Source organism: Canis lupus, chromosome 29 (assembly GCF_003254725.2).
Source record: "Canis lupus dingo isolate Sandy chromosome 29, ASM325472v2, whole genome shotgun sequence".
Taxonomy (NCBI): domain Eukaryota; kingdom Metazoa; phylum Chordata; class Mammalia; order Carnivora; family Canidae; genus Canis; species Canis lupus.
In genome coordinates, this window is record NC_064271.1 from 746,045 (window position 1) to 773,718 (window position 27,674).

Here is a 27,674-nt window from a genome sequence, read left to right on the forward strand (position 1 = left end):
CCCTAACAAAGCCCTCTTTTCTCGGGCTTATGAGGAGATAAACTGGTTAGATTGAGTTGACTTCATCTATTAGTTTTAAGGCGCCTCTGTGAGGTAGGCCTTACATCCCTTGTCCTTTCGTACTGGGGGAGGTTGTATAATAGATAGAAACCGACCTGGATTACTCCGGTCTGAACTCAGATCACGTAGGACTTTAATCGTTGAACAAACGAACCCTTAATAGCTGCTGCACCATTAGGATGTCCTGATCCAACATCGAGGTCGTAAACCCTATTGTCGATATGGACTCTTGAATAGGATTGCGCTGTTATCCCTAGGGTAACTTGTTCCGTTGATCAAAAATTATTGGATCAATAAGTGATGTTGTATTTTGACTTGTGGGTCTAAATTTTAATCACTCGGGAGTTTTTTTATATTCCGAGGTCACCCCAACCTAAATTGCTAACTCATAATAATGGTGTTATGTTATGCCTTGTAGGTATCTAGTATCCATAAGTTTGGGTTAGTTAATTAAAGCTCCATAGGGTCTTCTCATCTTATTATGTTATTCCCGCCTCTTCACGGCAAGGTCAATTTCACTGATTGGAAGTAAGAGCCAGTCAAACCCTCGTGTACATTCATACAAGTTCTTATTTAGAGAACAAATGATTATGCTACCTTTGCATGGTCAGGATACCGCGGCTGTTGAACAAATGTCACTGGGCAGGCAGTGTCTCCAATACTGGGGATGCTGGAGGTGATGTTTTTGGTAAACAGGCGGGGTTTATGTTTGCCGAGTTCCTTTTACTTCTTTTAATCTTTCCTTGGGTGCATACCTGTGTTGGGTTAACAATGGAATTGATAAGTATTTTATTTTTGGGTTAGTTTTATCAGGTTGTTAACTATCAGTGGTTTATCTGTTTCTGATATACGCTTATGCAGGGAGAAATAATTCCTGTTACTCATATTAGCATTATTGCTTCTATATTTAAATAGAATAACCCAGTGGCATATTAGGAGTTGATTGAATACGGTTGGAATTAAGTCATATTGTTTGTTGAGCTTGAACACTTTCTCAATTGATGGCTGCTTTTAGGCCAACTATGGTGATATTAACATGTACTCTCTAAGGAAGGTTGTATCCTTATTGTAAAAAGCTGTACCTCTTTAGATTATATTTTAAATTTACATTAAAATTTTAATTTTTTAGGTAAATTTAAAGTTGAACTAAAATTCTGTTTATGGGTAACCAGCTATCACCAGGCTCGTTAGGCTTTTCACCGCTACCTATAAATCTTCTCACTATTTTGCTACATAGATGAGTTGATCCTTCTAGATTGTTCATAGGTAGCTCGTCTTGTTTCGGGGGACTTAGCTTAAGTTCTCTTTGTTATTTCTGGCTAATTCATTATGCAAAAGGTAAAAGGGGTAATCTTTGCTGTTTTGTACATTTAAAATATCTTTCATCATTCCCTTACAGTACTATCTCTATAGCTCCAATTAGAATTTCTATCTCCTATACTTTTATGGTTTAACTGAATGTTTTATTTTGTAGAGTTACGATATTTTGGCTTAGGGTTAGTTGGGCTAGCTTTTGTTCAAAGTGGTCATGGGGTATGAAATCTTCTGGGTGTAAGCCAGATGCTTTAATTAAGCTACACTTTGGTTAATCCAAGCACACCTTCCGGTATGTTTACCTTGTTATGACTTGTCTCCTCTTGTGTTTTAGTATGGTTAATATGATTATGGGTTTAGTTTTTACTTGAGGAGGGTGACGGGCGGTGTGTGCGTGCTTCATGGCCCTATTCAATTAAGCTCTCTGTTCTTAATTTACTACTAAATCCTCCTTCAGTTTTTAGTTTCATAAAAACTTTCGTGAGATATTCTTGGAATAGAAAACGTAGCCCATTTCTTCCCATCTCATAAGTTACACCTTGACCTAACTTTTTTATGCGAAATGATTGTGCTTACTATTCTTCCTTTTAAGGGTTTGCTGAAGATGGTGGTATATAGACTGCATTAGCAAGAGATGGTGAGGTTTTTCGGGGTTTATCAATTATAGAACAGGCTCCTCTAGAGGGATATAAAGAACCGCCAAGTCCTTTGAGTTTTAAGCTGTTGCTAGTAGTTCTCTGGAGAATTATTTTGTTGTAGAATGATTTATGTTTAGGGCTAAGCATAGTGGGGCATCTAATCCCAGTTTGGATCTTAGCTATCGTGTAATCAGAAAATTTTAAAGTCACTTTCGTAGCATATTTTATGGTAACTGTAGCTTTTTACGGCTTAGTTAAGTTTTAACTTTAGTATTGTATTATCTTAAACACGCTTTACCCCGTGGGCCAATTAGTTTGGGTTAATCGTATGACCGCGGTGGCTGGCACGAAATTTACCAACCCTGTTTAGTATAGCTTAGTCGAACTTTCGTTCATGGCTTAATTTTTGTCACTGCTGTGTCCCATGGGGGTGTGGCTTAGCAAGGTGTTGTGAGCTACTTAAAAGTGTGCTTGATACCCGCTCCTTTAAATCGTTAGTGATTTTAAGGGCATTCTCACTGGGGCGTGGAGGCTTGCAAGTGTAAGTTTACTAAGGATTAATAGGAAGGCTAGGACCAAACCTTTGTGTTTATGGAGTCTTATGACTCATCTTGGCATTTTCAGTGCCTTGCTTTACTAATTAAGCTACATTAACAGATGTTTATGGTATTGTATGCTATGTTAGTGAGTGTGTGGGTATGGGTTGTGTATTAAATAGAAGAGATAAAGTTAAGGAAACCCTATCTATAGATAGACTGCGAGATAGGCATATAAAGTCGTTTTGTTGAATTAACTAGGGTTGTGATGTACTTGTATAAAATTTAGATGAGGCTTATGGATGTTGCATAGACTTAGTTCTGTTTTTGGGGTTTGGCGGGACATAAATAAGTATATAGTAAATAACATGAGTTTATGGGGGGTAATGGGGGTTTGGATTAGTTAATTTAATGTCTCGCATGCGTGCCCGTATGTGTGTATGTGTGTACGTGTATAAAATCTATATGTCCTGAAACCATTGACTGAATAGCACCTTGAATTGTGCACGGAGTTGATAAATGATAATGAATAAGTCCAGCTACAAGTTATTTGACTGCGTCGGGGCCGCGACGGGCATATTCCCTGAGTGCAGATACATATATTAGAGTTAGTGGCGTTGCGGTCATAGTTGAGTGATAGCAAGCTCTCCCCCGAAAAATAAAAGATACCAAATGCATGACACCACAGTTATGTGTGATCATGGGCTGATTAGTCATTAGTCCATCAAGATGTTCCATTTGAGAGGATTAGTAGGATTGGAGTGAATCAGAGTATGACCCTGAAGTACCAGATGCCAGGTATAGTTTCAGTATAGAAACCTCACATGAATATGGGCCCGGAGTGAGAAGAGGGACACTTCGTGCAAGGATTGATGGTTTCTCGAGGCATGGTGATTAAGCCCTTACTGGACTAAGTGATGTGCAATCAAATATATCCCGCTAGGAAATATGTGTTAGGTGTGGTAGACAATACATGCCTGTATGTAAAGATATAATAATATGTACATGCTTATATGCATGGGGCAAACCAATAATGCATGACGTACATAGGGGAGGGGAAAAAATTTTGGACATACTGACATAGCACGGTAGAGTTGTTGCAATATATGAATAGAGGAAGGTTTGTTATCAGGGAATAGTTTAAGAAGAATTTCAGCTTTGGGTGCTGATGGTGGAGCTGGTGCTTCTTCCTTGAGTCTTAGGGAGGGTAGTTAGTCTCCATTTTTGGTTTACAAGACCAAGGTAATAAATATACTACAAAGACTCTTCATTTTAGGAGATTGTTTTCGATAATACTGATAGTTGGTAGCAGGATTAGGAGGATAGTAAAGTATAGAATGGAGGCGATTTGACCAATAATGATGAAAGGATGCTCTACTGGTTGCCCTCCGATTCATGTCAATGTGAGTAGGTCGGCTGTTAGCAATCAGAATAAACATTGACTGAGGAGTCGGAATATTATTCCCCGTTGTTTGGATGTGTGAAGTAAGGGGATAATTGCTAGAATCAGGATGCATACTGGGGCCTCAGCATCTCTTATGGTTTGCCTCCCTCTCAATTTTCATCTTATTTTTGCTTTTCTTTGTAATGACATGGATGGATCTAGAGGGTATTATGCTAAGCACAATAAGTCAGTCAGAGAAAGACAAATACCATATGATTTCACCCATATGTGGAATTTAAGAAACCAAACAGATGAACATAGGGGAAGGGAAGGATTTGGTCTATTTTGGTGTATTTTCTTTGGGTTTTTGAAAAAAATGTGTGGTCTGCTGTTTTTGGGTGGAGTATTCTACAAATGTTGATTAGGACCTTTTTACTAATGGTGTTGTTGATTTAGTCCATATTCTTGCTAATTTTTTATCTAATTCTTTTAATAATTATTAAGAGAAAGGTATTGAAGTTTCCTACTATAGTTATAGATTAGTTTATTTCCCCTTTCAATACTGTTAGTTTTTGCTTCACATATTTTGTGGCATTGTTTGGTGCATACATTATTTAGGATTTCTATGTCTACTTGGAGGATTGACTTTTCATCATTATATAATGTCTCTTTTTGTCTCTCATAATCTTTGTTCTGAAGTTTATTAGATATTAATATATTCACTCCTACAATCTTTGGTCATTGTTTGAATGGTGGACCTTTTCCATTCATCCTGACTAAATGACTATGTTTGAAATGAGTCTCTTGTGGACAGTGTATAGTTGATTTTTGTTCAGACCATTTATACTTAATGTACTTATTAATATGTAGGGGTTAAGCTTGTCATATTTTTTGGTTTCTGTTTGTTCTTTCTGGTTTTTATTTCTCTCTTTTCTTTTTCCTTCTTTCCAGTGAGTTGAAAATTTCATTTAGAATTCCATTTGGTATGTCTATAGAACTTTGAATGTTATCTCCTCATATAGCTCTTTCAGTGTTTTGCTCTAGGCATTACCTTATATATCTTATGACAATTTGCTGGTACTATCATTTTGCCAATTGGCAAGACTTGTAGAAACTTTACCTCCAATCCCCTTACCTTCCCCTTTTTATAATACAAGTATCTTAAACATTTCTTCTTCATACATTTAGAACCACATCAGACTGTTAGAATTTTTGCTTTTACTGCATACTTTATTACCATATAATACACTACACTCAAGAGGTGATGAAAACTTTATTGTTTTTAGTTATATTTGTGTTTATTGTGTTCTTTCTTTCTTCCTAATGTCTCAAGATTCCTTCTTTTGTCATTTCCTGTCTGTTTAGAGAGACTTATTTTGCCATTCTTGTAAGGTAGGTCTACTGGTGACAAATTCTCTTAGTTTTCCTTCCTCTGAGTATCTTTTGATCCCCCTCATTCCTCAAGGACATTTTCATTGGAAGTAGATTTCTGGTTTGGAAGTTACTTTTTTCAGCCCTTGAATCACACGTTATTTCCTCTGGCTTACCATGGCTTCTGATGAGAAATCTATGGTTATTTGAATTGCCTTCTTTATAGAGGTGAGGTACTAGTTTTTCTCTGGATTCTTTAAGAAAATGTCTTTGCTTTGCTTTAATTTTTTATAAGTTTAGTTATGATATATCTTAGTTTCTCTGCATTTATCTTGTTTGGGATTCACTTAACCTTTTGAATCTATAGGCTACATTTTTTGCTAAACTTAAGGAGTTTCCAACCATTATTTATTTGGGTATTTCTCAGGCTCACACACTTTCTCCTCTCTTTCTGAGACTCTAATAACACAAATGTTAGATCTTTTGTTATAGTCTTTTGTTATAGTCCTTTTGTATATAGAACTCTGAGGTTCTGTTTATTATTATTTTTTCGATCTATTTTTTCTTTTTATTCAGATTGGATAAATTCTATTGATCTGTTCTCCCATTCACTGACTCTTTCCTCTGTCCCTTTCATTGAGCCCATTCATTGAATTTTTATTTCACTTATATTCTTTTAGTTCTCAAATTTCTATTTGGTTCTTCTTTCTTCTATTTCTTGCTGAGACATTTATGTGCTTTCTGAGATTATTTTTTCATTGTTTCAAGCATGTTGGTATTTGCTTATTGAAGTATTTTTATGTTCACTATTTTAAGATCTTTGTCAGAGAATTCTAACATCTGTGTCATCTCAGTGTTGGCATCTTTTGCCTTTTTGCATTAAGTTTTAGATCCTTCTCATTCTTGGAATGATGAGTGATTTTATACTGAAACCTGAACATTGAGTACTATGTTATGAGACCCTTGGTTTTAGCTGGCTTCTTCTGACACTACTCTAGTGGGGAGCAGGAGGGTGCTGCCTCATTATTGCCAGTTAGAGGTGAAGTCCTGGTTCTCTACTCAGTCACCTTTGACATGCAGGGGAAATCTCATCATTGCTGTCAGGGGAAGTGTTGGGAGTTCTGACCCCCCAGTAGGACTCCATGGATATGTCCTGGCTGTGAGGATAGAACTATCACTTACATGGCTGCACTAACATCATGGCAGGGGATGGCCATTACTGCTGGGTGGTGGTGAAAGTGTTGAGTCTGCCCTAGAGTTCCTGTGACACCACCTTAGCTGGCAGAGAGAGGGGCACTGTATTACTGCCAGGTGATCTCCACTGAGACCAAGTTATGGAATTGGGCTGGGGTCACAGGGTACTTCCTTACCTCCTGGAGGGGATGATATTCTAGGATCCTGACTTGGCCTTTGCTAGCATGGGGTAGGAGAGAGACCAAAGTTTTTCCTGTGGTGTTTGGCTGGAGTACAATGGTTATTTTCTTAAAGTTTTTTGTCTTGCTAAGCTATCCCTTTCCTGGATCTTTGCCTAGAGAGAGTAAGCTTCAGTTAGATTTGTTTTTGCCTATGCCCATTGGCATTTCTAGATTTCTGGCTTCTTCAGCTCCAAGTCTGTGATATACAAAACAAAAAACAAAAACAAGGCCCCAAAAGACAAAAACCAGGAGACTCAATTTTGTGTCATTCCTCAGGTCCTGAGGCCTCTAGCGGGCCTGGTTTCCTCTCTCCACTTTTCAGTCTTTTATGTATAAAATGTCCAGTGTTTTTGTTGTACTTAGTAGGAGGAGTAGAGCACACCTACTCTATCTTCTCAGAAGCAGAAGTCCTGTCATTAACTTGTAAATGTCTTTGCCAAATAATATAAACAGCAAGTGGAGAGCCAAAAGTCTGGAACTTAGTATGCAAATGTATCATCATGATCCAATAATATCCAACTATAGAGAGGACTTTGAATTTCTTTCTAGTTGCTATGGGTGCTGATGTTCTTTTGATGTAGGTGTCAGTTAATTTCCACAAACTTAACTATGTTGGGTTATTCTGGGATCCTTGCATTGAATTTCCTAAGGAAAGTCAAGGTGGACAAGTGTAAATTTGCTTAGCAGCAGTCACTTCATAGTGCATATAAATGTGGCTGCAAATAATGGCTAAGTTTCTGGGGTGGGAAGCTCAGACCATCAAGGCTCCAGGAGGGGCAGTGTCTGCATTTTGAACACAGAGACTTCATAGTTCACATCACTAAGCAGGGATGGATTTAAGTGACTGTTGCTGGACAAGACATATTAGTAGATTTCCTGTGGCACTTCATAATGAGCAGTTAATTTTAGCCTCCTCAAAGGAGAAAGGAGTCCTTGCTGGCTGACCAGCTCAGTTTTCAGGGAATCACTATAGTGACAAATACTGTTATAAAGTATACAGGGGAAAAAGATTAATAAGTGCCCGCTGATGATGAAGTGTTGCCAGATTTCCTGTGAAATGGAGAAGTGGTGTGAAGACCAGGCCATCTATTGACGTCTCTGGTAATTAGTGTTTAACATGCTTTTGAACCCAACTTTTCCATTTGTATGTTGTTTCTAACTAAGGGTAGAAATGGAAACTATTTATTTTTGGATCCAAACTCTAGACACATTTAGGACTTCAGAATTCATAAAAAGAAGACTACGAAGTGATTAAAATAACTTCAGAAATGTAGGTTATTTTAGAAGTTACCATTTTATCTGAATGAGAACAAAACACACTCAAATTATAAGCTGCAGCAAAACAGTAGTTGATTCTCACTACCTCTTCCACCATTATACTTTACCAATAAAAAACCCTTAGACTTGGCACATAAATTTCCCAAATGCCCCAGTCCAAGCTAGCTCTATTCATTTGTGACATGGAATAAGGTCTGGAACTACAGGTCACTCTGATGTTCCAGGGCCTGGCCCAGGGTCTGGTCTAGGGTAGGTGCTCAACAAATGTTTATTGAGAGAGTTGTCTATGGGAAATATGTATGCCCTATATCTCTAAACCAGAAGTAAGGTTGCAGTTTATTTCAAGTTGGTGCTTGAAACTGGGTTGGTCTCCAGATAAGTAAAAACATTTATTTAAGTTCAAGGGTTTGGGTCTATTTTGTGAATAAGATCTGAGTTTTGGAAATGACCTTGAATTAGTATGGGACATTATGGCTTGGTCTTAGAAACATTATATTATTAAAAACCTAATATATGTATATTTAGAGCTCCTCTCTCAACTTCTGGATATGTGTCATTATTTGTGGTGGTACAATAAAAATGCTTTAAAGTAGTATTTTAGTATTTTGTATGATAGTGCCTTATGGTTTAGGCTGAGTTGTGCATATGGAGATAAATGGCTCACTTACCTGTGTCAATTAGAAAGTGGCTAGGTTGGGGGAGCCTGGGCAGCTCAGTCGGTTAAGTGACTGACTCTTGATTTCAGCTCGGGTCATGATCTCAGAGTCATGACATTGAGCCCCACATTTGGCTCTATACTAGGCAAGCAGCCTCCTTAAGATTCTCTCTCCCTCTTTCTCTGCCCCTATTCTCCTCTCTTTATCAGAAAAAAAAATCGAGTTTGGTTTCATACATAAGAATCACTCAACTCCAGTGATTCTACCACACAGAACTTTGTGTTTGCAGTGTCACAAAGGTATATCTGGCTATAGAAGAGCCTGGGAGCAGTGAATGTTTTTGACTGGGCATGTTGCTGCTCCCAATAAAATTGGGACTGTGTTGATAGAATAGAAAAGAGAATGAATATTCAGCTGGCAATCTTCATTTTCTGCTGCACTATATATTTTTAAAAAGATTTTATTTGAGAGAAAGAGCATGAGAGAGAGAGAGAGAGAGAGAGAGAGAGAGAGCATGAGCAAGGGGGAGGGGAAGAGGAAGAGGGAGGAACAGACTCCCTGCTGAGCAGTGAGCCTGATATGGGACTCTATCCCAGGACCCTGGGATCATGACCTGAACCAAAGGCAGGCACTTAACCAATTGAGCCAGCCAGGAGCCCTCTCCCACACTACTGAAGTGTGTATTTATATGCACTCATTTACATTAGGCTGGAAAGCCTCCTAGCATTAATTTCTTATTGCTTAAGTAATTATTGCTTATTGTTTAGCATGAAAACACAATGACACACTTCAATTTTTTTCTGTGCAGGGATGGTGTGGGATATTATAGATTTGCTTTTCTGGCCAAATGAGTCAATCACGATGGAAATATTAATTTGAGGGGGGATCCCTGGGTGGCTCAGTGGTTTGGCGTCTGCCTTCGGCCCAGGCCGTGATGCTGGAGTCCTGGGATCGAGTCCCACATCAGGCTTCCTGCATGGAGCCCTCTCTCTGTGTCTGTCATGAATAAATAAATAAAATCTTAAAAAAAGGAAATATTAATTTGAGAATTGTTCAAACACTGAACTGAAGAAAAGGCTATAGAAGTTATATTCTTAGAGAAAAGGGAAGTAATACACTGAATATGAATATCAGTACTCATAGTAGATAGGAAGTGAGCGTAGGAGAAAACAAGAGACATCAGAAGCATGTTCTACTATAGTGGAGCCACTGAAATCTTTGCTGGCCACAGAATTCTAGGCTGTAGTAATCATGAATTTGTTCCAGGAGTCTGCATGAGTCTCATGACCCTTTACTGTGGAAATATATTTGAAAATAAGCTATCCCAAATGACTTACCTGGGTGTGCTCAAGGGTTGGTGTTTATACCTACAGAAGTGATTTTTTTTCCACCCCTTGATGTATTCATCTTTTTCATATTCTCATCTCATTCTCACTCTTTCCATTTAACTTCTCTCCTTTCTATTGTCTCTGATCTCAATAGACCTTCCTACTGGGTAACCATTTAAGCCCAAAGGAACAAGATTATTAAGAACATGGTCCCATACCCCATCTCAGATATTTCTGTAAAAGTTCTAGTACAAACCACATCCAACCCCATGTTCTTCCATAATGAAAAAAATTGCTATGCTTACCAACTATCTCTCCTCCATCATCAACTACAGGCATACCCCATTTTACCCTCTTCACTTTATTCTTCTCAGATATTGCACTTTTTGCAAATTGAAAGTTTGTGTCAACTCTGCATTGAGTAAGTCTACTGATGTCATTTTTTCTACCAGCACATGCTCATTTTGTGTTTCTGTATCACACTTTGGTAATTTTTGCAGTATTTCAAGCTTTCTAATTATTATTATATTTGTTATGGTGCTCCGTGAACAGTGACTATGACTTGCTGAAAGCTCAATGGTTAGCATTTTTTAAAAGATTCATTTATTTTAAAGAGAAAGAGGGAGCACAGGATGAGAGGAGCAGAGGGAGAAGGAAAGAGAGAATCTCAGGCAGGCTCCATGCTGAATGTGAAGCCAAATGCAGGGCTTGATCTCATGGCCCGGAGATCATGACCTGAGCCAAAACCAAGAGTTGAATGCTTAATCAACTGAGCCACCCAGGTACCCCAGATGGATAGCATTCTTTTGCAACAGAGTGTTTTTTAATTAAGGTACATACATTGTTTGTTTGGACATAATGCTTTTGCACACTTAACAGACTATATAGTAGAGTGTAAACATAACTTTATGTGCACTGGGAAACCAAAAAATTAATTTAAATAGCTTTACTGCAATTTTTGCTTTATTGTGGTGGTATGGAACTGAACCTGCAATATGTCTGAGGTGTGCCTGTACTAAAATAAAGTAGCTTAAAAGACCTGTCAGAGTTGAAACCATTAACAATTAATGAGTTGAGAACATTCGTTACAGTTGGCTATTTTAAAAGGATAATTTGATCTCCTCTTTATAAGTCATGTGAAAACAAGACCATAGTGCTTTTATAGATACCGAATTTGTATATTAGATGAAAATCTGTTTTAATTGCTATCACGGGCAATAGCAATTGCTAATATTTATTGAGCACTTATAATATGCTAGTTTATAGCTTTGCATGTGATATCAGTTGGGATTTGCTTGCCAATTAACAAGCCACCTTAAAACGTACTGGCTTAAACGAAGGACCATATTCTTGCTCATGAATCTCTGGGTAAATGAGATGGTTTTGTTGATCTTAGCTTGACTTGCTCATACATTTCAGGTCAGCTTGTGGGTTGACTGAGGCTGGCTGGCCTAAGAGGGTTTCACTCAGATATTTAGCCATTGGCCAGCTGATGTCTGGGGTCTGGTGGTAACTGGGCCCCCTATCTCTTTCTTCAGCAGGCTAGCCTGTGTGTTCACATGGCAGCAACATGGTTTCTAGAGGGAAGATGAGAGAATGTGTGACCTCATGAGGTCCAGCTCAGAACTGGCATGATGTTACTCCCGCTACTTGCCGAAAAGTCACAGGTCCGCCCAGAGTTAAAGAACAGACTCCACCTCTTTCTGGAAAGAGTTGTAAAACCACGTTACAAAGGGGAGACCCAGGAAGAGTGAAGAAGTGTGGCCATTTCTGCAACCTACTTCACATATATTAGTTCTTTTAATCCAACAATCCTGTGAGGTAACACTACTCTTATTCCCATTTTATACATGTGGAAACTGAGGCTCAGAGGGGCTAAGCAACTTTGTTCTAAATTGTACTGTTTAAAAATGGCAGAAGGAAGTCTTAAGATATTCTTGTTCTAGAATCTGTTCTCCTAGCCACTCTCCTGCAACTTTAAACTAGGTATCAAGGGCAACTCAGATTGGTTTGGCCACCACAAAGAGAAATTCCAGGTTGCAATATAGAAATATAGCAAGTGTCAATGCCTAACAATTTAAAAGGGTTTTGAAGAAACTCAATAAAGTGGAAGGTAAATTGTGCATGGATCATTTAGATAGATGCAGATTACACAGGTTCATGATTATGCCATTTTCCCTCCTACACCTTCTTCAGAAGTACCACTAAACATTTCTGGACATGTTTGTGTTCTGAGAAGCAAAACAACTACTTAAAATACTAATGATCCTGGATAAGTGTCTCTGTGGTTTTACCTAATGAATATGTTTCCAGATTGTTCTATGTCTTGGTGATCTGATCATGGGGAGGCCCATGGAACAGATGGGATTTAAGAAGTTAATTCTTAACTGTAGCCAGGTCAAGGCCCCAAGAACAGAGCAGGCAGCAGACTCTCTGAGGTAACGTGATATGAGAGGATGTATGTGTCATAGGAAGTGAGTCACTTACCATCAGATGTATCTAGTCATAGTTAGTGAGGCTTCTGGGCTGTTACCTTGTTTTTACAAAGGTCACCAGCCCTAGGGTCCTGACACTTAAAGAAATGCAAGGATACAGAATCCACTGGTGACCAGGGAAAACAAACAAAAAGATGAATCTGTGTTTAGGATGACCATAGGCCAACATAACCCAGTCAGTGACATGCAGCAAAGTGGAAAGAAGTGTCTGCCTAGAATCCCAACTCTGCATTGACCCTGAAGAATCAAAGAAGTCCCTAAACTCTCCCTCCCTACCTCTGGACCTGATATCCCATTGTGAAATGATAGAGGAGAGTGATGAGGCCTCTGCCAGCCTGGAGAGCATGATCTGTGCTCTGCTGCTGAAGAAGTTAGAGAGAAAAGAGCAACAATCATGCAGAAGTGCTTCCAGCATGTGGCATCCTGTCTGTCAGCAATGTAACCCCACACATCCTGAAAAGAACAGATGTTCCCTAGAATAAGCAATCACCTTTCCAAGATATTGACTAATGGAGAGCCAAAGTCCTTCAGTGTGAGTCTCTGCATCATGGTGAGATTAAGAATGTCCTGGTCAATGACCATAAGTTACTGATGGGCAATTGTGCCAAGACTTTCTTTCTACACTCAGTAGGTAGGAAAAACACTAAGATTTCAAAGACATCTTCTGGAGAGTATAGTTGAAATGCCAAGGGAATATTCAGCAACATTGAGAAGAATGTAGACAGTGCCTATGAATATAGAGTGACCACATGAGATGGTTGGAGAGCTGCCTTTAGGAGAGGACAGAGAAGCTTCTGTGGTTCACATCCTTACCCAAGGCACATTACCTGCCCTCATCCTGGAATAGCTTTGGGGAGTGAGTGACTCTTTCATACTTCTTTCGACTCATGAATATAACCTCTTCCCAGTTGCATGTTTGAAAAACAAGCAGCCCAAGAATTGTACCAGGGCAGCAAATGACCCAGAAAGGCAATGATTGACTGATGGTTAAAACTGTGGACCAGACACATTCATAAATCGAGGAAATGAAGACAGACTGTGCCAAGTCAGATTCTCAGACATCAGGTCAGGAACATGAAGAAGGCTCTGGTGTGTGAATCATGTGCACACCACAATGGTAGGGGACGCTCTGCAAGCTAAAGGGCACAGAAGTGCCTTTTCCCCTCCCTTCTCAAGAATATCTGCAAGGACACACTGTTCTCTAATTTACTAAAAGCTAAGTATATTCCTGTATAATTCTTTAAAAAATTGGGATCAGAAGTGTTAGTGCTAACTTTATTTTTGTCTTACCAACACTCATTTCTTCAATGTCCAAACACTCTCGCTTAGAGAAGTCTTAGAAACAGACAAGGTGCCAGACGACCAGGCTAGCCCCTTCTGCACTCCACACAGAGCTCCCATTGACTGCAATCCTATTGTAAGGCAGAGCCAGGGTAAACAGGGCAGAGACAGCAATACTATGAAGCCCTAAGCCTTGGTTGAACTTGCCAAAGAGAAGTTATAAGATGAAAACAATGGTTCTCCAAGGAAAAGGGACTTATCTATCATGAATTTCATTGTAGAATCATAGCACAAAGTATATTACTGAAGCAAGATAAATGTATGTGGTGCTGTGTACGTGGACCTCAAAGCTGTTCTCTTGGAGGTGTTAGAAAGAAAAGCTCCATAGCAATGTGAGTTTGGGACATGTTGGGTTAAATAGATTAAATGGATTTTTACTGAAAGATTTCTCAGAATATTCTTATCCTAATGTGCATTGTGAGTCTCCAAGAAGGGTATATTTTATGTAGTATTTGCCAAATAGTCAATGTGACTCTTCTCCTTTCCTTTTCATGGGAAGTGGCTCAGTGTAATGGATAAGCATGTAGGCTCTGGGATCAGCCTCTCTGCTTTAAACTAGGCTCTCTCAACTATGAGCAATGTGGCATCAGACAAGTTAAAAGCAGTATAATAATAGCACCTACCTTAAAAACGTAAGATTATGGGAAATAAATTAGATAACTCATATAAAGCATTGAATCATTCCAAGGCCTCAGAGACAATTACAGCTTAATAAGTTACCAATATAGAGCATCACCCAGAATTGCATGGTGTTGCATGGTGTACACTTTTCAAAATTTTAGTTTAGTGGACATTGGAGCGGCTGCTTAGCATTGGAAGAAGTATGGCTTCTTCCTCACCAAAATAATTTACTTAACTGGTCTCATGAGAAGGATGCTCAAGAACATTCCTTGATGGTTGTGGGGGGAAGATCTCCCTTTGAGTCTGAGTGATCAGGTTGTGGGACATAGACTGTGGGAGGTGTTTTATTATAATGAGGTGAACGATTTGAGGAGGAAGCAGGCAACCCAGCGGACAGCAAGACACAGATGGTGCCTTCATCAAACTTCACTTGGACTGGCCCTTCCCTGCACTTTTCAGTCAGGAAAGCCTGTAAATTCCTTGAAGCTTAAGTAAGTCTGAGTAAGCCTTTCTGTTACTGGCTGGCTAAGCCTCTCAGCTGATGGAGGGGTGAGTTCAAGTGAATAAGGAAGCAGTGTGGTGCACTGGAAACAGCTCCAGAGCACACATGCAGCCCCAGCTTTCTAGCGATAGGCTTCACACTCTCCATCTGTCCCTTGACCGTTCTACTTCTTAGTTTCCTCGAGTATAAAAAGAAAACATCAATATCTTTTCTACTCAAGCCTCATGGTTAAAGTGAGTACAAAGGAGAGAAGGTGTGCGAAAACACTCTGGAGACAGTCAAGTGTTCTATAAATGCGACACAGAAATATTTATAGCAATAGTGGGAACTTGACTACTTCTTGATTTAAAGCTGTTACACTGTGGTGGTATAAGATTTTTGGCTAATGCTAAAACAAGAACATAAAAGCCAGCTGTCAAAATATTATAATTGGTCTCTGCCTAACCCTAAGGCTTTAAATTCTGTGATGCTATAAGTTTAAGAGCTTATCTGCAATTTCTGCCATTCTATAATACCCTATCCTATTTAAAATTCTACAGCTCTGAATATTTCAAAAGAAACTCTGAAAGTATTCATGTTTAAACAAGGAAAAATCACCTCTGGTAATTTTATTTTATTTTAAAAAATTTTCTAACTTTGTAAAATATTAATCCTCATTTATAGTTTGACCAAATAGACCAGGCACTTTGATAAAAAATAGTGAAGTTTTAATTTTAGTTTAGAGAGAAATAGAATTTTTAGCTAACAGCATGGTAAACAGTTGAAAAGGAAATAATCTACAAAAACAAGAAGGAAGTAGCTCTTCAAGGACTTTAATGAAATTGAAATGCTATATTATTATCAGTAATAATGATCTGATCTTTATTGAGGAAGACATTCTCTGTGGGTTTTCGAACTTCTCTAAGTCTTGCTGGGAATTCTAAGAGCATGAGACCTTGACTGCCCTTTGGCTGGATCATTTCTCAAGATTGTGTTTGTAGCAAGTAACTTTGAACAATGGGATAAAAAGACAAAGAGTGGATTTATTTACTGTTCACTGTAACAAAGGTAGATCTTCCAAGCTCAGATATGACACAACCCCACTATGTATAAAACATCCGCCAGGGATCTTCTGTATCAGCCATATGGGACTTGGGGACAAGGGGAACTGACATTTACATGCCGATGCTCTTGATGCTGTGCACTGTAAAATAAAGTCCTGTGCCTCTGACCCAAGGGTCTTGTGTCTTCTGCCAGTATCCATGAAACAGAAACAGGTTAATTTTATAAGCTTACAAGGAAAGTAAAAGCAGATCCCAGACTCTTCATAAGTCTTGACACTTTTGGTGATGTGTTTGGTTGATTTTCATAAAAAATTCCTACTTAAGAGTTCACTCCTGTGGTGTTCTTTGTGGGTTCCTGGCATCTTCATTAACCAGCAGAGGGAGCCCATGCTAATTAATTAGCTAAGGCTAGCTTTGCTTGTACACATGTTAGAGCATCTTCCAGATAAAATTCACTTAAAACTATACTGCTGTGGACAATACCCTACTGCTGACAAAAATGTAAGATGTAAAATAGTACCATCATTGACCTGGGCTTCAGGGCATTAAAAAAAAAAATTACATTTTCCAAGGGGACCCCTCCAGGAAGGAGGAAGTTAGGGAATATGCCTTAGCTACCTAGAAGAAGTTGAAAGTAGTATTTTCTCAATGAAGACTTTTTCTAAAGTTGATAGCCCTAGATTTTATGAAAGGACAGGCCCTGAGTATAATTAAACGATTACCTTTGGAACTTTAGAACTATCTCTCCTTTATACCATGTATATCATTAAGAGATGAAGTCCTAACTTAGAAATTACTCCGCTTAAAAACTGTTCATAGCTAAAGCACACAAATACATGCACACACAAGTCTTGTGCACTTTGCTTTGGCACCTTCAAGTCTGTACTTTTACCCAGGAAAATTTTAGGAGTGCTGGGCAAGTCCAGAGCTGACCACCAGCCTGGGGCTAGGCCAATTTCTCTGAGCAAGCGGGACATCATACTTGACAATCTCAGAACCTTCCGTTTGTTTACAAAATAAAGCTTCTCTGAGTGGAAGCACACACACACATAACCTGCATTCATTAAAATGAGGAAGAGAATGTAATAATTTAAAACTGCACTTAAAAATTGCCATATGGAGGGAAACAAAATAGAATATTATTAATGATAAAGTTAGTAACAGTGAAAACTGTTAAATATTATCTGTTGTTACTTGAATTTTATCCTGGAACTTTGGAGATGTATAGATTGTACAGTGACCTTATTAAACCTCTAAATCTGGCTTTCTCCTATTACACAGTAATCTAATTTGGTGGATTTGACAAAGTGGTCTCTTTACCTGTGTTTTTTCATTTTGTCATTAGCTTTAATTTTTAATTGTTTTCTTTTACTTATCATTATCACCATCTTGCTTAGAAATACCTTAGAGAACTAAAGTGATAGAAAATTTAAAATAGTGAGGACAAGAAAATGGCTGTTTTTCAAATATGGTCAATCTCTAGGGCAGGTTATGCTCTTGAAGATTTGTAAGAGGAAGTGATATAAGTAAATGTAATTTTCTCATACAAACAATGTTATGATTAAAGGGTTATTTTCCTAAATAAGGACTTACACCTAAAATTTAAAGGAATACTTTAAACACCCTGTTGAATTAGCTACAGATATTAGCTGTAAAGTTTTCTGAAGCACACTGCAAATCAGTTAGAAAGGGCAATTAAGAAGCTGTTTGCATATTCTTTATGATTTAATTTGTGCAGGTAAGGGAAGGGTCCCTGGGAGAGAAGACTGGTTTCAATCTAGGAACTTTAGGGACCCTGGTGAGGCTGAGGGCCCAGCCACAGGCTGGACTGTGTGCCTGCAAAGGAGAATAGTGGTGTGCGTAATCCCAGGACTGCTTGACAATGGGCAGAATTAGGAATGGGTCACTGTAAGTCTCAGGGAGATGGATACTGGTTTTGTGAGGAGCACGCAAAGAGAAAGAGAAAGTAGGGCAGCTCAGATGTGCAAGGCCAGGGAGGCAGGGAGTCAACTGACTTCAGGGGTTAAGAATCCTCTCAAAAACTCTTGACTGGGACAGGGAGATGGAGAACGAAGTGTGCTGCGAACACATTGATGGTGCTGTACTAGGCGCTCTTCCACTTGAGGTTAAGGAGGAAAGGTGTGGCTGCTCTCCTGGACTTTCAGTTCGGTGTACACAGCTAAGGCCAACCACTGTGCATGCCTTGAGCTGACCACTTCCTCTTGGGCATGCCTGAGAACGAGCAAGAGTAATTTGAGATTAGATTTTTTTCCTCTCCACATCTTTGCCCCAACAATTTCTGACATTTTTCATGCCCCTTATTTTGTGATCCAGAAGAAATGTTTCCTTGAAAGTGGGAACTGTATCAGAAACCTGGCTTCTGTATTTTATCCACAGCTACTTTCCATGGAACACATACACAAAAGGCTGAGAGCAAAATGGAATCACTTAAAGTCACAGACACAATTAGGGACAGGAAGGACTTTTTCTCCAGGACCTTAGACCAGCTCTGGAGGCAGAGATACAGCTCACTGTGGCGAGTCTGAACTTCAACTCTGGCACTTGGAGTCTGAATTGGGTTAGTTCAGAGGCAAGAGGGCTGCCTGGCTATCTTGATACCTGCTGGGAGGGTCTCATAAAGCCTTTTGCCACAGGCTAGCCACCATGGCTGTGCTGACCCATAAACGACATGTCAGGCACCACAGAGTCCTATTCATGAGCTCGTGTTTTTGGAAGAAAGGTCTAGAGACTCTAAAAATGAGCAGTGAGACAGTGACATCATAATGGTATTTATTATTTCAGGTTAGACTGGCACCTACTAAATCACTAAGGCCACAGGTAGGTTTTTCCACTTGAGGGAAGTCTTCTTTTTCCCTCTAAAGCTGGATTACTGAGAGGCGTGAAGCACACACGTTCCCCAGGAGTGCCAGCATGGGTGAAATAAAGACTCAAATAATTCCCACTTCATTTTATTTTCACACATTCCCCTCCCTAGAAGTTGAGCGGATTAATTTTTTATTGGGCACAGACTGGGGCCAGCTCACACACAGGCCCTCCCAGCGGCTGCCTCCATGGCATGATGGTGATGTGAGGAACATCTCAGAACATCCTGCTCCTTTGGGCTAGAAATTCCCATTTTAGCTAAGCCTTTGGGTTCAAGCTTTCAAGCTTGAAATTTTATCAATTTGTTTGAAAGACAAGACAAAATTTTTAACATTTTAGTATAGACTCATTTATCACATTAGCCTGTTAATATTTTAACACAGGTTTATTTATCACATTAAGTCTGAGAGAATGGGACTGGTGAATTTCAGTGGGGAAGGAGAGGAGAGGAAAGAATGAGTGAATGGGAATCCACCTAAAGAAGTGCTGACTGATGGAAAGGTGTGTGTGTGTGCGCGCACGCACGCACATATGTACAAAGTAGTTGGGGGGAAGTGCATGGGAATGAAAGTCCTACCAGTCTACAAAAAGGTTAGATGTGGATGGGTACAGATGGCCACTACACTTAGTGATGTATGGACCTGTCAAATCACTATGCTGTACAACTGAAACTAACATAACTGTGTATGTTAATTATACTTTAATAAAAAATAGGAAAAATGATTGAGACATATGATGTATGTTAGGACTTGAGGAATGAAAAGAATGTGTATACATGGGGTAATATATGTGGTTTGTGATATATACATATGGTTTTTTGTTTGTTTTTGTTTTTTAAGATTTTATTTATTTATTCATGAGAGACACAGAGAGAGGCAGAGACACAGGCAGAGGGAAGCAGGCTCCCTGCAGGTAGGCCTGATGCGGGACTCGACCCAGGACCCCAGGATCACGGCCTGAGCCGAAGGCAGATGCTCAACCACTGAGCCACCCAGGTCCCTTATATATGGTTTTAAACAAAATTCAGAAAGTAAAATAGAGGTCAAGAGAGCAATTGTAGTGATCACCTGATTACCCAGGTTGCATTTCAGATCATGAAAACTTCAAGGCTTAGACATTTAAGAAAAATTTATTTTTTTCTCCGCAGAGTGAAGGCTGGTCTTGGTGTGGAGGAGGCCAGAGGGACACAGCTTCCTGTCACTCTGAATCACCCCAGCGCCTGCCTGGAGGCATCTTTCTTTCTCTGGGGCTGTGGCTTCCCTGCATTCATACTTTCTTCCTGGGTCTTATAGCAGCTGCATCATTAAACTACTCTGGTGCCTGAAAAGAACTATAAACCCATGCTGAGGTTAATGATAATGCACTAAAATTTACATAACATGTCAAGTCCAGAAGGGTTGCAAGGTGCCGTGTAAACCTCCCAGAGGTGCTAGGATGCAGGAGGCTTCCTCCGAGGTGCACAGAGTTGGCAGGTGGAGCAGGAAGGGTGGGACCCACGTGCTAGCCATGGCAGCCACAGCAGGATCACTCATGAGATGGTCAAGAAGCACACAATGCTTTTGGCAGATTTGCTTGCTGTGGCTAAACTCGGGCAATACTCTGGCTCAGTGCCTTAGATGAAACTGTGTTCCCTCCATTTTGCAGACAAAGATGGGAAGACTGACATGATGAGCGGCCTGATGTCAGCAGCAGACCACAGATGTTTAGTGGTAGGAGGGTGGCAGCCCAGCCATTCTGTTGCGCAGCTGCGGGGCAAGGAGGAGGAGCTGGCAGGGGACCCAGTTCATGCTCCCTTCCTTGTTTCTCTGATGTAGGCACAGGGCCTTTTGTTGTCTTTCTAACTCTGTCTGGAATTGCTCTGCCCCTGGGCTCACTCCCTCGTGTCACTCAGGTCACTGGCCAAGTGTTAGTGTGACAGGGAGGACTTCCCCGTCCTCCCTCAGTGTCTGCCCCCAGGCATCACTCACCCCCTTACCTGTGTCCATCCCATCACAGCACGGATCTATGTGAGAGTGTTTCTGTTTTCATTGGTACTTTTTAGTGCCTGTGTCCCCAACTAGAATATGAACTCCATGAGTTGGAGCTTTTGTTCCATCCCTGCCTGTATTCCCAGTACCTGGAACAGGGCCGGAGGTGTAGTAAGTGTTCGGTAAACATCCTTTGGATGGGGAAATGTGTGGGATGGCTGCAGTCCTTACACCATTCATCCACAGACTGGGTGGTGAGCATCAGGAATGTGTCCAGATGTGGCCTCAAGGCATCTAGTCCAGTGCCTTGTGTATAGGTGACATTTTGTTGAATTAAATGGAATTTTTTTATTGAAGAGAGGCCTCTGCTTAATTTAGGGCATTTTTGATGTTGGATGCTAGGAAAATCGAAGCTTCTGGGCTAGGGTAGATTAAAACAGCCCAGTTTCTCTGACTTTTTCCATTGGAAAAGGTGGGGAGTTGATTGTATTGGAGTCACTACCTGGATCGACCCTGTTTGAAACTTGCTCCTTGGGATGCCTGGGTGGCTCAGTGGTTGAGCATCTGCCTTTGGCCCAGGGTATGATCCTGGGGTCCTGGGATCCAGTCCCACGTCGGGCTCCCTGCATGGAGCCTGCTTCTCCCTCCGCCTGTGTCTCTGTCTCTCTCTTTCTCTATGTCTCTTATGAATACATTAAAAAAAAAAGTTAAATAATTAAAAAAAAAAACGAAACTTGCTCCTCCAAATGGAGTCAGAACTACACAAGACAATGGCTACCTCTGTCTTTAAGAACCCCAGGACCTTTGAATAAAAGATCCAACAATCAGAGGACACGCTATAACTATGTGTGAAATGTTCAGTGGGGCTATGCAGAAGGAGGGTTTTGGAAGGGTAGGATTTTCAGGGGCAGGGAGAAGAAGAAGGGGCATTCCAGGCAGAGAGAACAGCAACAGAAGACCCAGCAATCCAATAGCATGTAGGTGTGGATGGGGAGGAGCCATGGGCCCCTGCAGTTAGGTGGTGATATGGATCCACACCCTGGGATATGATCTCATTAGCTAAGCAGGACCAGGCTTGGCCAGGATTTGTAAGGAAGACCTCCCAGGAAAGCCCTGGGTACTGCATAGATTGATGCTGGTGATTCATTTGGAGGCAAATCTTTCTTCTGAGTCATTTCTGAATCAATGTTACAGGACACAGTGTGTGTGTGTGTGTGTGTGTGTGTGTGTGTGTGTATCAGTACATGATTATGCATGTGTTATGTTAGTATGTGAAGGGGATAGCTCACTCTTAGACAAGTGGAGAATTTCTTACATCCTCTGAAGGGATCTGACAGATGATACCCTCCTGAGGTCTGGGCTGTGGGGCTTCCCTTTTGCTAATCCGTCTCTCACTGGCAAGATTATTTCAGTTACCTGTTTCCCTAGAAATGATCTTTTGGACTCCTATATTCTGAGATGGTTCTGGCTGTTTCTGTAACAAGGAGAAATGCACGAACAGATAATTCCCTACCCTAGAATACCTTTCAGAGGGCTAGTCAAGTGCAGTGGAATGCTCCTCTACAAATAAAACTCTTCTGAACAAAGTGAGGGTGTCCAGCTGTCCATGGATGGTGTGATGGGCCAGGGATCTGGGCAGAGCTTACCAGGATAAGATGGGCTGTCCCCAAGGAAGAAGTCGCCTGGACAAGAGGCAGTGCCCTGATAAAGGTCACTGTGTAGGGTCTGACTCCACCCTTAAGTGTCCCTTTGTTTCCTGTATGAGTTCTACCTCTTTTAATCCCAGATGTGAGCTCAAGCACACTGTTGGAGCATATCCCCCTTCTTAAATAAAGGTATTTCTTAATTACTTTGATGAATGTGGTAATTTAGTATGCGTGCATGGCATACCTTGTCTGTTTGCTGTACGGCAGGGCATGGGTGCTCGCGCTCACTGCCCACTCAAGGATGAGACTGCTTGCTAGTTTACTCTCAGCACTGGAGTGATTGGATAGGGGGTGGAGAGAGCTTGTCTGAGAGCTGTACAAAGTTGGTCAAGAAGGCAACTGTTTTCTTTACTTACTGATAATCTCAGGAAAGGGATTTAAATGAAAAAAATTTATTGGTCTTGTCTTCGGTTGGTGATGTTTTCCTGAGTAATTTTTGTTATGCCCTTAAATAAGGACATATTCTTAATACTATAAAGTAGTTTGATGTGCTCATTACTGGTAAGCTTATAACTAAGACTCATAGGCCACTAGTACTTTTTAGAATGGTTTTAAAAATAATTCTTGGTAGCTGGAGGTAGGTTGCTACAGGTCATGGGATAAATAGGGGAATGTGGCATGCTTTCCACAGTGACTCTTTCCTTGCTTAAGATCAACCCTCAAAATCAAGATCAAGAAAACTCCAGACTTCAGAGCACCATTTATATTTCAGCATAAATAGGTCAGTTCATAGATGCAAGCTTTCCCTGTGACATTACTTAGCTATGTATGGTTACAAGAAAAATACTTCTTATTGCCAAGTATACATAACCCACATTAGTGAATTGGTAGTAAAAAATGAGTTTTATACATTTCTTGACTGTTGTGTGTTTGAATTGTAAACTATGTGATGAATATTCTTATCCATATGGAGAAATATCAAGAATTCTCATTGTGGTAGCTGGGCATATGTATCTAAACTCTTCTGGCACACCCAAGTAATAAGTCTCTCTGGAAATTTAGATTGCATGAAGCTTATACTTAAGGCTCCAATTCTATTTCTGCATTTTTATTCATTATTGTGTCGTTGTCCTGTGCCAAAGATACACCCTCCTTATCTCTGCCAGATTCCGGGTAATTGCAATTACACTTGGAAATGCTGGTCAGTAAGGGGAGGAGTCCCCTTAATTACAAAACACAGTGCTTGTCATCTGAGAAAAATGAAGCACCCCCAAACCTGATGAGTGATCTGTAATCATCCCCTATCCGTGCTTTATTCCTTCCTGTGTGGTTGTCTCTGACATGCCCATTCCTGTGTGCTGACTCTCACCCTGGGACCTGCTCCTGAGCTGACACCCACCTGCTGCAGTGGAGGAAGGTTTGCTGCCTCCAGCGAATTATTTTAATGAGTTGGAGGAAAATGGCAAACTAAACCAGGTTGTTTAGCGTGGAAGACAAAAAGCAAAGCACATTTAGGGCCTGTCAGTGCCTTTTTCTCAGCCCTCTCAGGTTGCTGAGGTTACTGTAGCGCGCTCAGTTCCTCTCCCTGCAGCCGGCGTGTACCTTCATTAAGTCGTGCCGCACGGCGCCGCTAGATGGCGCCGCTTCCAGCCAGTTCCGCCCGCGGGACCCCAGCCTCCAGGCCAGGGAGGGCGCGCTGCCCCGGCCCGGACGCACCTGCAGGGGCCTTCGCCAGGTGGACGCGAAGGTAAGAGGGCAGGGAAGAGGCGGTCAAGCCGCAGGCCAGGGGCAAGCAGCAGGTGCCCACCCTGAGTCCCTGCGCAGGCTGGCACTGGTGCTGGTGCTCGTGCCCAGGGATGGGTGCCAGCGCGGTAGGAGGGCCCCAGAAGCTACAGTGACACACCTGCAAAGGACATGGCCTCAGGCAAGGCTTTGGAAATGACACCTACAACAGCCAGGTAATCGGAGACGTGCCCTCTGGGGCCCCTCCGCGGAAGAGTGCTATTGGAGGGACGGCACTGGGTAAGGCTTCAATTTATTTTTCTGGTAATGTTTTTATACTTCTTGATTCAATTATTCATCTTCTACTGGTAGTGTTACACGGTTTCAACATTCATTCCTGTTGGGTACAGGTATCTCATCTGTGGCTAGTTTGTGTCCAGGGGACAACCACACAAAGTTGTCCATCTGTTACAATCCAACTACAGTTAAAGGCTTAGAGCATTCTAGAGTGTCTAGAAGAGAGACGATAACAATAAAACACCAGGTTCTGCATTTTTGTTCCCACAGATACATTCAGGAGCGCTGGTTACTGATGGAGACTCTCTGTATTTGGGAGCTAAAGCTGTCTACTTCCTGTTTCTGAACTTAGGAGGGTGAGGAAAAGCCTGTGAACTATTTCCCTTGTAATTAGCCTTTTTGCTAAGGCGGGAGGTGATCATTCTCTTCTGCCAACCCAGCTAGAAATAGAATGCCTCTGCTAAGGAGAATTCTCTCTCTCTGATGGACACATTTGGACAGATTCCCTTTAGTCCTACTCGAAGGACTTAGTTGGATGACAGAATCCAAAGGTTTTATCTACAGCTGGTATTTAAGCTGTAGCTAAGATGGTTTTAAGTGAACATCCCAGAGGTGCAAAGGCAGGAGAAACAGAAGCATTGTTCACCAGCTACTCAAACAAAATCTGGGGCTCATTGATTAGTAAATGTGGGGCACTGGCCATGTGCCAAATGCTGCATTAGGCTGGGGATACATCAGTGAATGAAATGGACAAAATCACATACTCCTCTGGAATGTGTCTTTTAGTGGGAAGAGACACAAGATAAATGAATCAACCATGTATGTGAATACAATGAGAACTGCTGAGAGGAAAATAAAGCAGAGAAGGGGGATGGGGATTATAAGGTGCGATGGTTGGGGAAGGTCTCCCAGAGAAGGTGACACTTGAGCAAATGCATGGAGGATGTGGGGCAGTTAGTTGTAGAGATTCCAGGGGGATGGCATCTAGGCCTTCTTATACATTTAAGACTTCTACCACTCAGTGGTTCAACCATTGGTGGCTTGGAATTGAATACAGTGGTAATATTTACACCAGGGAAATTAGCAAATGCTATAATCCAAGGCTCATTTATTTGGACACCAGGCTCCTCAGCATATCATGGGAGGGAAGAGGAGAGGCCAGTAGTGATCCACCCAAGACCAGGTCCATCCCTTACTCTGGGGAAGGTCTGCAGTTACTGGAGGAATAAGGATGTACTCGGTCACAGGCTTGGGGGCTGCTGCTAGATGTCACCTTGGCTATTTGTAGGTAGTGCTTTGCTGGACAGTCTTTCTCGGCACATTGCTATCTCTTTAGAAGAAAGTAGGTATGAAAAATACCCTATACTTAAGAGTTATCACACATTTCAAGATTATCCTTTCTTCTTGAAATGATGTGAGAACTGGAACATCATTCTGTACAGTCAGGCCAGAGGAGCCTAAGTCCATTTTGCTGAGGGGGAGGGGGGGCTTGTCTATAAGCTGTTTTGGATAAAAACGTATCCTTGTGTACCTTCTTCCCCTCATACATTCTCAGGCTGCCTGTCCCTCATCCTGAGGACATCAATTGAACACTGTGCTCCCCAACATTTTGAAAAATACATGGTACACCTCAAAGTTCAATAGGAACTGTTTTGGCATTATCTATGATTTTGACTTTGATACATTTAGTTTTATCAATTTACCTTCCTTGTTATCATAAACACCTGAGGTTAAATTTTAGGGAGAATTTAGCCCTGGCCCAGCTTGTATATGGTGGGCATTCTTTAACAACCAGGAAAAGTGCTGCTGCCCTTTAGAATGGGCAGAGCCAGAGCAATCCTGAGCACACAGATCTCTCTTTGGGGGCTAACAAAAACACACTGGAAATTTTACAAGAATTGACTTTTCTGTGAAGTTTCCAGAACTTTCACCTACTATGTGGTCTGGCATTGACAACCCACATCCATTGGTATGGCCTGTTCCAGCTGGGGGCAGGGAACTCAGAGGTGCAAATCTTCAGTGAGGGGTGAGGCAGGACAGGCATCCAGGCCCTGGAGCCAGGAAGTCCAGGCACCGTCCCCATCTGGCCTTGACTCACTCTTTTAGACAGGAAAAGCCATGATGGACTCCATCTCTGAGGATTTTGTGGGGATCAATTGCTGAGAATGTGTACACTGCCGTTGCAGGGAGCCATGGCTGCTCATCCTCCTCCAAAGAGGAATGTTTGAGACTGTATGGGGAATGTTCTTGATTTTCCTAAAGTCTAGGGAGTGCTTGCCCTGCCCAAAGTGCCAATATGCTCCATGGGGAGAGGCCAGGGAGTGCCTGCTACTGCATTTAGCAAGAGTCAGGGCTACAGGGGACAAAAGAGATAGAATCCCTGATTTGTGCTCTGAACGTGGCTATAACCTTAATGCATAGGAATGATGGCTGAAGAGGTCTTGGGAGCCTCACACAGGGTCTGCAGAGGTGCTGCTGTGGACAGAGCCTTGAAGTGGGCATGAAGGACTATATTCCAGTCAGGGCTCATAAGCTCTCTGAGCATATTGGTCAAGGTGCTTATCTCTCTGGGTCTCAATGACTTCTATAAAACCAGAAGGCAGACCCAGGTGATCCCAAGGCCCTATCCTTTGTAGTTTCAGAATGGAGACCAACAGGCTGTCCAGAATTCTTCTCAATGGGACAGGTGGGCAGGTGTGGTTTCCTGAGGAGCTGACTCTGAGTGAATCTCTAGGGGACAACACATTCCAGGCAGAGATGGGCCAGGAGAAAGGTAAGGGCTATGCTCTGTGGTCAGCAGGGGCCTGGCCCTCAGATGGTGTTAACAGCCCACCATTTGCACGCTGTGATTACCAGCTTATGTGAATGGAGATTGGGGCCCTGTCAGGAAATCTACTGGTGGGTATCACTGGTTCAAGCTCTGCCATGGCTGTTGATTCCTCTGATGGTTTATGGAAGGGCTGAAAAAAACTGGATCCCACCAAAGGAGAGAGAGATGCTCCTGAACTGTGCTGTGTCCTTCCCTGTGTACTCTTTTGTGCACACATAGTGTGATGGTTAATTTTATGTATTGCTGTGACTAGGCCACAGGGCCCAGATGGTTGGTCAGACAATATTGTGGGTATTTCTGTGTTTTTGGATGAGATTAACAGTTGAATCCTTAGAATAAAGCAGATT

At 41.3% G+C, this 27,674-nt stretch overlaps 1 long non-coding RNA gene across 1 annotated transcript; it reads left to right on the top strand.

Annotated features, from left to right (window-relative positions):
• Window positions 1-23,167: 23,167 nt before the first annotated feature.
• On the top strand, window positions 23,168-27,265 carry LOC118352808 (uncharacterized). The gene is made up of 3 exons (XR_004810580.2): window positions 23,168-23,259; window positions 24,768-24,853; window positions 27,134-27,265. It is a non-coding gene; the product is annotated as an uncharacterized LOC118352808 (long non-coding RNA).
• The last annotated feature ends 409 nt before the right edge of the window (window positions 27,266-27,674 follow it).